This window comes from Amia ocellicauda, chromosome 19, assembly GCF_036373705.1.
Source record: "Amia ocellicauda isolate fAmiCal2 chromosome 19, fAmiCal2.hap1, whole genome shotgun sequence".
Taxonomy (NCBI): domain Eukaryota; kingdom Metazoa; phylum Chordata; class Actinopteri; order Amiiformes; family Amiidae; genus Amia; species Amia ocellicauda.
In genome coordinates this window covers 21,639,927-21,654,284 of record NC_089868.1, presented here as the reverse complement: position 1 = coordinate 21,654,284, position 14,358 = coordinate 21,639,927, and the positions used below count along the sequence as shown (strand labels likewise).

Sequence of the window (14,358 nt, the reverse complement as noted above, 5' to 3'; positions counted from 1 at the left end):
ACTAAACCTTAATTAGCAGTGAAAGGATACAAACCATTAGTGCCTCTAAATGTGGTCATTTGCAGCGTTCACAATGATCTGTTCAAGAGCTTCAATTCGCACACAAATCAATGTGTTTTAAATGTAAGATTAAACACAAGCAGGAACCCCCCATTTGCCTGCAAAATGTCCTAATTTGGCACACTTAGTACCTTGGGATGGGTATCTGAAGTAATGAATCTGATGTCATCATCCCTCCCGCTCACCCCACCCCTTCCATCCTGCAGGAGAGCAATCTGCGTTGGTATCATCGCCTCATAACATCATATCCTGTGTACCAAAAGCTGAGGAGAAATAACCTGTCATTCAGCTATTCTTAAACAAGAAATAATGCATAAAAAAGATTTTGAATAACTGTAAATATGTGGCACCTTATTAAACCTCATCATATACTTATAAACTCCTAACAAAGGTGCAATAATTTGATGCATCATCTCCTTTTGTTATTTCCATATTCCACCCAAAGTTCTTTCTAAAAGATCTGGAGTATTTCTCCATGATGAGTATTACTTTTCAGCGTTAAAATATGTTACAAGCCCCCTGACACAAAAAATATGTATTCGTTATTCGTCAAATATGCGGAATTGACTCACAATCATTTTGATTGATTGATTGATTGATAGATTTGTTATATACATGTGTTAGCACTGAAGAGCTGGCTCGGACTGAAAGAGTAATATTGCAGGGATCTGATGTAATCTTTTCTCAGGGGTGTATGAGCAGAAATTAGACGTGAGTGATCTATGGTAAACATGCGTGACAACTGCCGGTAGAGGAAAAATTAGGCTTCCAATGGGAAACCTGTGTATAATCTAAAGGCACATGCTGGATAGTGAAGCCCACTTTATTTAGACGGACTGACCTCTAATTACCGTCAATGCAGGGGAACATCTGTTAAAATTCTGACAAAGAAGGGAAGTCAGATGCCAGGATAGGCATACATTTTACATTTCCATTAGGAATCAAGCTCAAAGGGTTAGTCATTTTTATTATTTCACAGAAACTGTCTGGTGTTTAAGTACGCCTCTCTGAAACTTTGTGATGTACCGTTATTGTTTTTATTATTATAATTCCTGCTTTCCTGTTTCCCTAAAACATAATAAGAGTAGTAAAATGTCTATACTAAAATCAGATTCATTATTGTTGTTTTTTATTTATTTTAAAGGACAAGCTTTTTTTATGTTTGCTCAATTGCTTCCTTCATAAAACCTAATGACCCAATTAACCTGCTGCTTACCTTTTGGGTTCCTGTTTATTTTTAATATCCCTATCCCTGGGCTTATCTTAAAATAAGCAATCACTGGTTTAAAAGCTCCCAGGAGAGTTGCCTCAGTCACTGGGAATACAGTTTCCTTCTGTTCCTTAAATAAAAACTATTGTTATGTTACCGTCAAACTGTATCTGTGTTGATGAAAGGGGACCCGAACAAGTGTCTAATACTTCACAACACAGTGCTTCATGAGTAAGTAGGAATGTCATTTTTATTAAGAAGTTTTATTTCCTAACATGGAAGTCTAAAAAAGGCTTTTTGGTCCAGAAACTCAATTCCAACTCCGAATAATAAAACAAAAAAATGGCAGGAAATAAAAATGCAATTTCACCAAAATACATTCCATCAAAGTTTTCAACAGTATTAGCACAGGATTGATAGTTTTTTACAACTTCATAAAAAAATATATTTAAGAAATTCAAACAGCGCTTTCAACATAAAACTCTTAATGTTTCATAACGGTTTACTAAATCAAACACACATGTATATAGTAACACATTAAAAATTAACAATTACCCTGTGCCGTCGACATGAAGAACAGAAGAACATGTTATTTAAACTGATATTAATATAGTTTTAAACATATTTTAAAATGTATAAAACAGATGAAGTGTGTTTTAAAAACCACTTCATTGTGAGACACACTGTTTTCCTTCTTCAGCAAATTCAGATAAAACCTTCAGCATTATTATTATTATGATTATTATTTTGTATTATTCAACTCTTATAACTGTTTATTGCTTTGGAAATTATGTTCAGAGGAGAGTTAAAGAAAAAAAAAACAGAGCAAAGGCATACATAAGTGAAAGAGATTTTTAAAAATTACACGACCTTGTGTACTAGAGACACAACTATCAGTTAACAATTGTTGTGGCGTCTATTGTGACTCCGAGTCATTTGTTACAGTGCAGAGCCCTCGCTGTATTGCTGTCTCAATATGCATACAGTATCTACTGATTGTGGATGCGGTGAGATTCGCTCTTTGTCAGATTATTTATAGCCGTGCGGTTTTCCTTGTTATAGAGGGACCCAATGCTGAAGGTTTTACAAATTGCTCAATATTAAAAACAAATATTCAATCATGGCTCTGCTGCATTTGTTTATTACAAGTTGTCTACCCTGAATGATTAGTTATTTGTGCCCAGGATCAGTATTAAAAGGATCTGTGCATGTGGTTTATGTTCTTAAGTTACTGTATGGTCGATCATCCTTAGGAAGACAGTCGCTTTGGTAAGTTAGAATCAAGTTGACAATATTTATCCATCTCGGTAATAATGTGGGTAATGATGGCTAGCAATCAATATTTGCATTTTACATATTGCTTCAGTAAGGCTTTTATATGTCATGCTTGATGTGTCTTTGGAGATATTTAGATATTAATCGCCGCTGGGGTTAGCTCGCAATTCAGTTTTAATATTGAAATGAAGAATTCTGATAGAAAAAGAGTATTTGTATGCTTTTTGTCATTTTGTTGTGTGATGTGTTTCTATTTTTCTCAGTTTAAGATCACTTATTTTCTTTGCTTGCACATAAAGCTTAATAAATCAATACTGAGGTGGATATACATATTTCTGGGTGTTACATCTATTCCAGTAACAAATAACTCAAAGCTACCAGTTAACTCTGTCTTACCATAGTATCATTTTATTTGGTCTGCTTTAAATTACTTCAGAAATGCACAATTGATATAATAAGACTATTAAAATGCAATGGGTACTGAAAATATTACCACAGAGCCACCTTTTTACCAGGATTATTGCCTGTGACATCATACAGCACATGCACTGCACTTTTAAACCTCCCTGTGGTGTTTGCTTTTTGCCTCAGATTATAATTTGACTCAGAGCAATGATCTTCAGGTCACAAAGTATATTAGAAACTAGTCATACACTTACATCTGGCAAGTGTTAAACATAACTGAGGGTTGTCACTTTTGTTCAGTTTCAGCCTAGGCATCGCTACTCCTTCCTTATTATCATAACACACTACACATTTACAAGCAGCAAAGGAGCACTGTTCGATTCTCATTAATACACATTATGCTCTGAATTCAAATAATTAACGATGAGAATCATTGTAGGCCTTACAATGCAAGGTGTGATACTGAAATATTTGAAAAAATCCAGAAACTAGAAACTGAAGCACTGAAGGTATTTGTCGTCCATATGTTTTAATCAAAAGGATTGCTGAGACGAATGGCACAACTTTCAATTCATATTAAACAAACAAATGAATGTCAGCTCCTAAAATGTAATTTTGAACATGTGTTTAATGTTTAAGTGCCTTTTATGTCCACTCCCTCTCTTGGGAATTTCATTCACAAGTATGGTCAACTTCAAAGAATATGTTTTAAATCTAAAAAGAGCCGCTACTGTCACCACCAGGTGGTAGGGCCCGAGTTGACCCACCCTGTGTTCTGGTCAGTGCTGTAAGGGGCCACAGCATGAGTGGGGCCGGTCCGGGTACTGAGCATCACCCACATCCTCCTGGCCGAGGCCCTACACACCAGGCAAGGTAGAGTAGGTCATCTGGGAGTCTGTGGCGGAGCTGGAGAGGTTGTAGCTGGCGCATTTCTGTGCAAGGCAAACGCAATTTATCAGCAAGGGTACTCCACATGGTGTCGGTCTTCTTATTGACAATGAACTTGAAAATGAGCGTAATCTGACCTGGCCTGGATGCACTGATAATAAAAAAAAATTACTCTACACTGTTAATTAAACAAATATTCTTGATGCACCAAACAGGTGTCTCAGGGCATCTCATTAAATAAATGAAATGGGGTTATAAAATGGTATCAGTTCATGAAAATATGCCGTTATAAAAGACCAACAATTTGCAGAGTAAAAACCTTGTCTTTAGAAAGTACTGTTCACTTAAACTGAAGTATTCTGTTAATTGCAGCCTTTTGATGGTATTAAAAAATATATGTCTTTTTCTAACTCCTGAAGAGGAAATACAATACTTTATTGAAAAAGGTGAAATGACGAATACCAATCTTAAACTAACTGAATCTAGACAGTTTCTTTCAGATCATTTCTAAGTAATACTGTCTGACATTGTTTTCTTATAAAACACAGACACTTTTTTGGACTTGTACTACTTTCTTGTTTTCCAAAAGCCAATTACCGCATATCATATTTTTGCATAGTTATTAAAATGGCTTCCGAGCACATTAAGGCTTCAATTGCTTTGGTTCTTACTTTACACGTGGCAGTCGTGCTGGAATGAATAACATCACAGACCTGAGCAAACATTCAAAGTTATGCCAATTGGACGTTTTACAGCATAACCTCTTCAATGTAGATCTCCAGGAAATATATGCGTATACATCCTTTTTTCCCTATATCTTGTCAAAACTTGAATTAGGATCCAAAACTAATCTACTTCCAATTTAAATCTATATTTCAGTGCTGTCACAGTACTGAGCACCAAGTATTGAAAGGTGATCATTTTTTATTTTGTTGGGGCGACTGACAGCTTTATTTCACAAAGCAATCTTGTACTGTGTGTACAAGTGGCAGGTCAGTGGGGTCATAGGGAAGGTGGTAACAACCAGGTGAGAAAACATGGTCAGATCCACGTACAAACAATGTGATGAAGAACCTTAAAGAAACATTGAATGTACTTTACATTTCTGGTATACAAAAAAGTATAGTTTCTCATAGTAAAACTAAAAAGTCTTATGATATGATACTGAAATAACTGATTGTGCTGTATTATGAATGCACTGTGTTTGCAAATGTCTGTATACTCTATATAGTCTCCCATGTTATATATAATAGGATGGTTTGCGCTGAATGCTTTTAGTTGTGTTAAGTATGGATTTTAGGATTTCTGATCTTGCACAATGGTGATAGAACCTAAAATCAATCAATAAAAATGATATATAAGAAAAATAGATAGATAGACAGATAGATAGATACTGCAAATCGATGTATTTCACAAAATAAAATTACCTGAAATATCCAGTTCATTTGCAAACGCGGAACCTTCATCTGCAAACGTGGAATCTTCGAGACGGACTCTCGAAATGAAATGACAGAGAGCGACTAAGGGGCCGGCTTTAATGTGGACAAACAATATATCAGCTACCTGGCTAGATTTGGTTTAGTCATTTTTTTACAAGTCACAATCTTTACAGTGTCAACTTGTCAAGGGGTCAAAGGGAAGAGCGGGCGATATCCTCAAATCAATCTGCCTTTAGAAACGGTCTCATTTCATTTTAAATTACCTGATGTTGCTGCGGCAGACTGGGACAAACCGCCATATCCCATAAAGCATGACAACCCGGGTCGAGTTAATGTGATCATTCATAAGGGACAAGTCACAGCGGGGGCTGCCATTAACTACTTTTAAACCACTTTGCAGGGCTAAGTGATCTCAGGGAGCTGCTGCAGATATAAATACTACTCTGACAGTTTAATGTCAAGGGACAGATCCTCTAGGATTAGAAACCTGTAACCAAATAGTACAGTTGTCATTGTTGGGATTAAGGTGCTGCACTACGTTTTAAAAGTCACCACACCAGGAGTACAATGACTGCAAGTCAAACAGAGACCCGCCTTCGTTGCCCAAAGGAAATCTATCCCCAAATAATGCCATTACTCCATATAATATTACTAAAACTAGGGAAAATCAGTAATTGAGGTGGTGTATGACCTACAAATCGTCTGAATTCCCTGGTATCTTTGAGCTGAGTAAGAAGTACTCTGTTACTGTATAGCGTGTTACATGGCAGTGATTTTTCTGCCCTCTCCACCACTGCCTAATCTGTCCAAGAACTGCCTGCATCCTCTTAAGTAGCCCTCCTCTCCTAATAAACAACTGAACGGCTTCTGCTGATTCGGTGTATTGTTGGGGGGGGGGGGGGGACAGAACTGGCTAATCAATGGTGTTAAAGGAAGCTAACGGACTATACATTTTCTTCACTAATGTTTGTGCTGTGTTGGTTCACTGAACTATGCATGGGGCAATTCAGAAGAGGAGAGAATACAGTGCTTTAGAGCCTGTCACTCGAAATTAACTGAAAATGAGACACCAGCAGGAAAAGCTGTGATGGTGTAGTTGAAGATCAAAAGTCTCCAACAACAGCAGTGAGTAAGAATGAACAGAGAAGGATCTGATTGATTAAAGTGATCCTGAAATGCCAGGCACTTGTAAATACTTACTGAGAAGTTCAGTGCTGCTCTCCTTTGCATTATTCTCCTTATCAATGTCCGTACCTAGAAAACAACAAAGAAAATGTTCCATTATACAGAAATACACCTCGATCCCGATATAACGCAATCTGATATATAATGCGAATTCGGATGTAACGCGATAAAGCAAAAATGGTTTTGAGAGTCAAAAGACGAGCACTTTTACAGCATTTTCAAAATTTCACTACAATCATCATTGCATAAGAAATAGCCTTGACTGCAAGTCTTAAAGTTATAATGTTGGCAATTTAAATCTACAACAATTTGTAAGAATATATAATTAAAAGCATTTTCTGATCTTTCATGTGAATTTTGCATTTTCCTAATAATTACACGCAGACCAAACGACTGATATCTGATGAAACCCAACCCACATGGCTGCATTCAGCAGTGTTCAGTACCGGTGTTGTTATTACACTGTATGTTTTAAGCAAGTTTATAAAATAAGTGTTGTAATTAAAGAAAGGAGATACAATTTAATTATTGTAGAACAGATTTATTTCCTGTGTACACTGTGTTAGCTCTAACAAAAATTATCTGCTGACTATTAGTAAGGGAAATGTTCAAGGCCAAAGCAGGTTCGATATAACGTGGTATCACCTAAAACGTGCTACGATTTCTTGGCTCCCTCATGTATAACCTCATGTTTTGTTCTGTTTCCATTTTGCTCTTAACGTTTGCATTTTTTTTTAGATTTAATTCCCTGTAAATGTGGTTGTCTAAACAAATGCTTTATTTTTAAAAAAAGAGAAAAAGGGAGAGGAGAAAAAATATATACATTGTTCTAAATCAATAAGTACTACAGAATGGAAAAATAAAATGTTAGCTTGTCAAGGGTAATGGGACCTGAAAGTGACACATAGTTCTAGCAAACTAAGGAGACTACTTTAAGCTATCATCTGTCACATTGCAGAGTGGCCTAGAAATGAAGCTATTCAAAAAAAAAAAAACTCTGTGCCCTAGCAGAACAGATTGGAGTTGTACTCAGTAAACCAAGGTAGCTGATGTAGAGGAACAATAGGCCTAGCAGCCCATCTTTTTATTTGGAGTTCATTTATAACCTACATATTTTTCAAGCCACTGGAAGAGCTACATTTTACATTTTCATAATACATAAGATGTAAAGCAATAATTCACTTTAACAGCACAGCACATAAGCTATCTACTTGGTTTTTATGTACATTCAGGAGCAAACAATGGGTATTTCTTTAAAAAAAGGATGCATTAAAGCACTGACTGCAAAACAAATAACTGAAAGGTGGTAGGAATAATTTCTTTCATGATGTTTCAAGCATATTAACATAATCCGAAAGTAAGGTTATGGAGCTACCGTTGGGTAACAAATAACAATGTCAACAGCTTCCTTTCATGTAAAATGAAGGTCAATTTGTATTCCTATAAGGCTCAACAGACTTAGAGCCACACTCAACTCAAAATGTCAAATGAACAGATAGAAAATACAAATATTTTCCTCTGACAGACAATTCATTAGAAGGCTAAATAAACAATTATAATACTGGGCTGGATGCCATTACTGCACTAGTTACCTAACTATAATGCGTAATTAAATGTAGTGTATATGTTTGGACCCAGATCTGAAGTACCATCACAGGCACTTCTCCTTGCGCCTGGGCTACACAGCTTCACAAGCGACAAACCCTTCACCCAGAAGAATGGTCAATACAAATGGGGGATCTATACCTAAAGAGCGAGGTCACTGTATCAAGATCCCATCCACAATTACTTTTGATAGCTAAAGAAATTCCTTTTAGAATATTCCTTTTAGAGTATTTAAATATAATGCTCCAAAACAACATTTTTGAACCTGCAATCACAATTCTGCTTTGAGACACACTCGGTTCCGGTTTCTGCCTACTTAGGGAAGTAATCGTTTGCTATCAAAAGTTAATTGCACAGCCTTCAATTTGGAGACTATTAAAAGAGTTGCGTTTTGTTTTTGTCCAAAAGAATATGCATTAAGGACAGATTACCTGACAGAAATAAGATCACTGTACCATTAATAAAAGTTAAAATCGTATTAAAATTTGTTGGCTCATCAAGTGAAAAAGCCTGAAAACCATTTATCTAAAAGATCTACACGATTTCTGATAAAGGCCTGTGATTTCTAGTAACAAGGCACCTGCAATATTTTCCATTAGTTCAGTAGTTCCAGTAAATTATTTTATTTCCTGTGTTTATAGCTTATTCAATATGTAATTGTTAAAAAACAATGGGAACATATGGTGAATCATTCCCCACCCCATGCCTTTATTTCAATTAGACACTATCCCTCACAACACACCATAACAGGTCCGAACTGCATCGCAGGCTGAGACTCCACCTATAGTATTAGTAAATATGCATGTCTTACAGCTTCATTAATCTCAGGCATGTCATAAATCCTCTCAGTACAGATATAAAGGCAACATTTTGCATAGAAACCACCCCTGAGTGCGTATATAATGAAGCAGACAAAGAGCTCTTTGTCACCTTGAGTTAATGATAGTGTCTCAGGATTATTAAAAGAGTCAAACATGTCTGTCCCGAAAAACGAATTAATATTTGTATCACCGGAGCTAATAGGGTCAACACTGAAGCTGAACAAATGCAACATTACGATGAAGCATGTTACTTTACTGTCAACCGAATAATTTTTTTAACACTGGAATTTGCTAAATAAAAATATCATAGTATAGATCAAGTATTTGATGAAAAATAACATAATATGTTGTGCTATAAACCATACACACTGTGACAGCTTCCAATGTCAAGACATTTAGACATGATTTACATATGAAAGAGCCATAACTCGCAATACCTCTAGGTAATACAGTAGAAAATAAGAATGAGACTTTATGAGGGAAATAAAAATAAAATGTTAACAGCAAATAATATTCTGGTTGCAAGAATAATGTATTTATTTATTCCTAATATGTTTAACATCTGTACCTATGTATGTTTGTATGTATACATATACACAGTGCCCTGCAAAAGTATTCACCCCCCTGCAATGTTTCCACATTTTGAGTTTCAAAGAGGGCTTTATATGAAGAATCTACACAATCTATTCCAAAGTGATGAAGCCAAAAAACATGCTGATATAATGTAAATAAGTTTGATTTTTAAAAGAAAACACTGTCTCTGTGTAATAACTTCAGAGTAAATTAATTTGTTACTGTAAGTTTCTTCCACAACTCACACAGTGAAATGACAAACCAGCCATAAAGACCACGGAATTTTCTAAACAAGTCAGGGAAAAGGTGTCAGAGAAGCACAGATCAGGGGAAGGTTACAAGAAAATCTGAAAGTTACCAAATTGGTGAAGACCATCATTAAGAATTGGAATGAGCTTCATAACGAAGTCACCACCTAGATCAGGTCGCCATTCCATACTGACCAGCCGGGCAAACAGGAAACTAGATTTCCGTAGTCCTATATCTGAGATGGAAGTCAGTGTTCATACCTCAGCAATATCCCAGTCCCGACACAAAGCTGGCCTGTGTTGATGCAAGTAGGAAGAAAGCAGCCATGACTGAAAAGGACCCAACTATCAGTCTCATTTGGGGTTTGTGACAAACCATGTAAATGATACTGCAGACACGAGTCAAGAAGGTTTTTGGTCAGACGAAACAAAACTGTAACCTTTTGGTCTAAATTCAAAGCATTACATCTGGCACAAGCCCAACAGAGCACATCGCCCAGTCAACACCATCCCAACTGTCAAGCATGGCACATATATATATGAGCTAAGAAGTACATATATATACATCAATCAGCCATAACATTATGACCACTGACAGGTGAAGTGAGTAACACTGATAATCTTGTTATCATGGCACCTGTCAGTGGGTGGGATATATTAGGCAGCAAGTGAACATTTTGTCCTCAAAGTTGATGTGTTAGAAGCAGGAAAAATGGGCAACGTAAGGATCTGAGCGACTTTGACAAGGGCCAAATTGTGATGGCTAGACGACTGGGTCAGAGCATCTCCAAAACTGTACAACCAGCTACTGTAGCTCAAATTGCTGAAAAAGTTCATGCTGGTTCTGATGGAAAGGTGTCAGAACACACAGTGCATCGCAGTTTGTTGCGTATGGGGCTGTGTAGCCGCAGACCAGTCAGGGTGCCCATGCTGACCCCTGTCCACTGCCGAAAGCGCCTACAATGGGCACGTGAGCATCAGAACTGGACCACGGAGCAATTGAAGAAGGTGGCCTGGTCTGATGAATCACGAGTTCAAGGTGTTGACTTGGCCTCCAAATTCCCCAGATCTCAATCCAATCGAGCATCTGTGGGATGTGCTGGACAAACAAGTCCGATCCATGGAGGCCCCACCTCACAACTTACAGGATTTAAAGGATCTGCTGCTAACATCTTGGTGCCAGATACCACAGCACACCTTCAGAGGTCTAGTGGAGTCCATGCCTCGATGGGTCAGGGCTGTTTTAGCGGCAAAAGGGAGACCTACACAATATTAGGCAGGTGTTCATAATGTTATGGCTGATCGGTGTATATATATATCAGTTCAGATTTATGCACAGGGACTAATAGCCACCCTACAATGGTGCTCAATTTAACTGGATCCTTCCCATAAACAGTATTATTATTGTTATAATATTTCTAACGACTTGAGGAATTGTTCGGATGTTACCAGGGAACCTTATCAATGATTTATTCTTTCATCTCGCTAGCCTCCTACTTCAGTTGTGTGTCCTCGTTAAGAATTTTGCAGACACTTCAGGTATACAGTTAGTCATTTGAGAGTTAGCTACTGATTATTGACATAGAAATTTCTAATTTGATTTTCACATGGACAGTGATATAAGTGAGAACTTTTTCTGCATTATACTGATATGTGTGGAACTATGAGAATGTGCATGTCAACATCTGGTAGATCCTATAAATATTCAATGGCACTTCATACTGCACGTAATGGACCATGATAACTTGCAAACAACAAAAGGACTTTTTGAACCATTTATTTTCATTAGAAATAACCCCTGCCTGGGTTGAAGTCTGTGAAATACAGTATATACTGACAGCCACACACATCCTACAGATAGTCAATATTATTTTAGGTAGGGTAGTCCAAGACTAATGCTCTGTGGTAGGAAAGGTTCACAGTGCTACTATGCTACACAACGATTTATACAGACCTCAATTAGGAAAATGTTTTTTTTATGTCTACCAACATAAATATATAAATGTAAAATATTTAAATATCACATATAATAATGTAAATAAATCATATATATGTATGTATGTATACTGGATGACTCTTCGACAGATTCATATTATAAATATTTGTGAACTTTCATTTTCATGGAAAGCACAGAATTACCTTAGTCAATGCAGTTTAAAGAAACATTAAACTTAAATAAACTGTAAAAATAAAATCTGAATTATTCACATTTGTATGTATAAATGTTCTCCACATACAGCTTGTATTTAAAAATATTCACAAAAATGTAATCTATCTATCTATCTCTCTATCTATATAAATCATCATCATCATCATATTGATCCACTGCTGGATGAAGGCCTCCCCAAGATGTTTACACTTGTTTTGTTCTGAAGGTATTTCTATGTCACCCGAGATAGATAGATATTGTCATTATGCAGATTAAATCTATTTCAGAGCAAAACATTTGCTGTGCAATTAAATCTGTACCTGTTTAGGTAAAGTTGTCTTAATTATCTTTTTTAACATTTGTTATAAAGGGTCATTGGTAGCGCTGGGATTGGGCAGTAATAATATCTAATTTATACTTATTTCTTATCAATTTATCTCTTTAATCTAGCAATCTAAAACTTTGATTATTCCTTTCGGCGTTTCACAATTTTCCATTTAAACAAGAATTTCCTTCATGTCAAAAGGTGAAACTGAAGCTGTCAATGTTTTTTGTCACACCTTAAACTGTATATAAAATAAAACAAATACATAAATAAATAGAGGAATGGCATAAATTATTACATTTCATATTTACAAAACCCTTTTCTAAAGCATAAAGCCAACAGGGGTTGCTCACAAATTGTGCAGACCCTGGGTCAAGGAGAACTTGGAGTTAGAAAATGGATTCCTGTACACTAAAAAAGCCACTTAAGCAAGAATGCAGCGATGATTTATTTTACAATGTGGAATGTCAGCTCGAAACCTCGGCGATGTCAATGCAGTGCAATGACTCAGGGACAGCCCTTTGCACTTCTTTGTAAAGAATAAAAAACAGCCCATGCAACATGGGCTCAAAGAGACAATGGCTACCTTAGAGTCCTGCGAGGCTGTATGTTTCCAGACTGCGCACTAGGAAGGGGTAAAGGTTTAATTTCCTGTGGCCAAGCAGCACTGACCTTGCATACACAGTCAGCGGAGCGGTACATGATTGCAGATGAGTATACCTCATTCACCGCTAATTCTACAGCTATATTCAAAGGTGTAGTGTCCTTTAAACGTTTACATAAGAGTTTAAAACAGAACTGAAATGTACAGGTACGGTTTATATGCTCGTCTGTGATGCAAGTAGGCTATAATTTGTTCAATGCTAAAGAGAAAAAAACATGATTTTATTACATTAAATTACATGAGTTCCGACAGCCACAGTGTCCAGAATTGCCTATGCATGTGTGTGCATGAAGTATTACTGAATTTGGTCTATTGAACTCGGTACTTTTTTTTATTATTTTTTAACATCAAAAAACAAAATACCATTATTTAGTTTTTCCATGCTTTGCACAAAAATATTGCAACCTACAAAATTATATTCGGAAGACACAAAATGTATTTAGTTCCAGTCTAATCCGGTAGTTCAAAAACACTGTTTAGTTATCTGAGGGAGAAACTGCATTCATGAAAATGCCTTTTAATCGGGCGTTGCATACAATCACCGTCGTATTTCTATGATATTCTAAGTCTCCTTATAGTGTGCTTCCAAACATGAAATTCCTGTGCATATGTGTGTATATACCAAGATTAAAAGCATTAATAATAATACTTTTAATGCTAAAGAAATCTGTTTCTTCATGCATATTTGGGCTACAGTCTACTGGCAGAAGCTACCATCCCCGTAAAGCCTAATGTCAAAATGTTAAATGGAGGGCCATGAGTTTAAAAACTTAAAGAGGCAGTGAAATATTAGCCAATGTTGTTGAGAAATGACTGCCTCTTTACTCAGGGTGTCAGTGTTTAATGGTGAGTCTGGATGCATATAAGTTAGTCCAAGCATGAAGGGCAGTAGGACGCTCGCGTGGAAAGCCACTTCGTCCCTTTCGTTAGTGCGATCAGAAACTTGTCATTTCTCTCATTCACTCTGTCAGCCTTGAGACACTGTGCAGACTTACCTCTGTGTTGTACACCCCATATATCAGAAAGATGAAGAGACCCTGCAAAACAAAATGGAGGGAAAAAGCTGTTATCTCTCATCATTTCAGCACTATAAGTATCCTATTATTTCATATATATATACTCTCTCTCTCTCACACACACACACACACACACACACACAGAAAAATGTTGTAAAATTAAAAGCTTCTTTAGGAACAAACAACAAGATAAGAATCCACCATTCAGTCAAGGCCAGTTTTAATTCTTTCTTCAATTGGAGAAAGAGTGTATTTGCACAGGCATTTTAGAAGTTATTATGACCATTCACTCACTCGGTAATAACAATCTTCTTCATTTAAAATAGGGACCTTGGCAAGACTGGTGGTTGCAGCACTTTCATAACAAATAATAGAGCAGTTATCGTCAGATTATGTTTCCTGTAATCAATTTGAAAAACCCTATTGAAAGTTATATACCGTGGTGACGGAAAAGATAGTCAGTCTAAAGAGAATGCAAATATTCTCACAGCTCTG

The 14,358-nt window shown here is 36.5% G+C and overlaps 1 long non-coding RNA gene across 1 annotated transcript; it reads right to left on the bottom strand.

Moving 5' to 3' along the window:
• Positions 1–1,502: 1,502 nt before the first annotated feature.
• LOC136714434 (uncharacterized) lies at positions 1,503–13,886 on the bottom strand. The gene is made up of 3 exons (XR_010805027.1): positions 13,843–13,886; positions 6,478–6,531; positions 1,503–3,882 (listed from the first exon to the last, which is right to left on the bottom strand). It is a non-coding gene; the product is annotated as an uncharacterized LOC136714434 (long non-coding RNA).
• Positions 13,887–14,358: the final 472 nt, after the last annotated feature.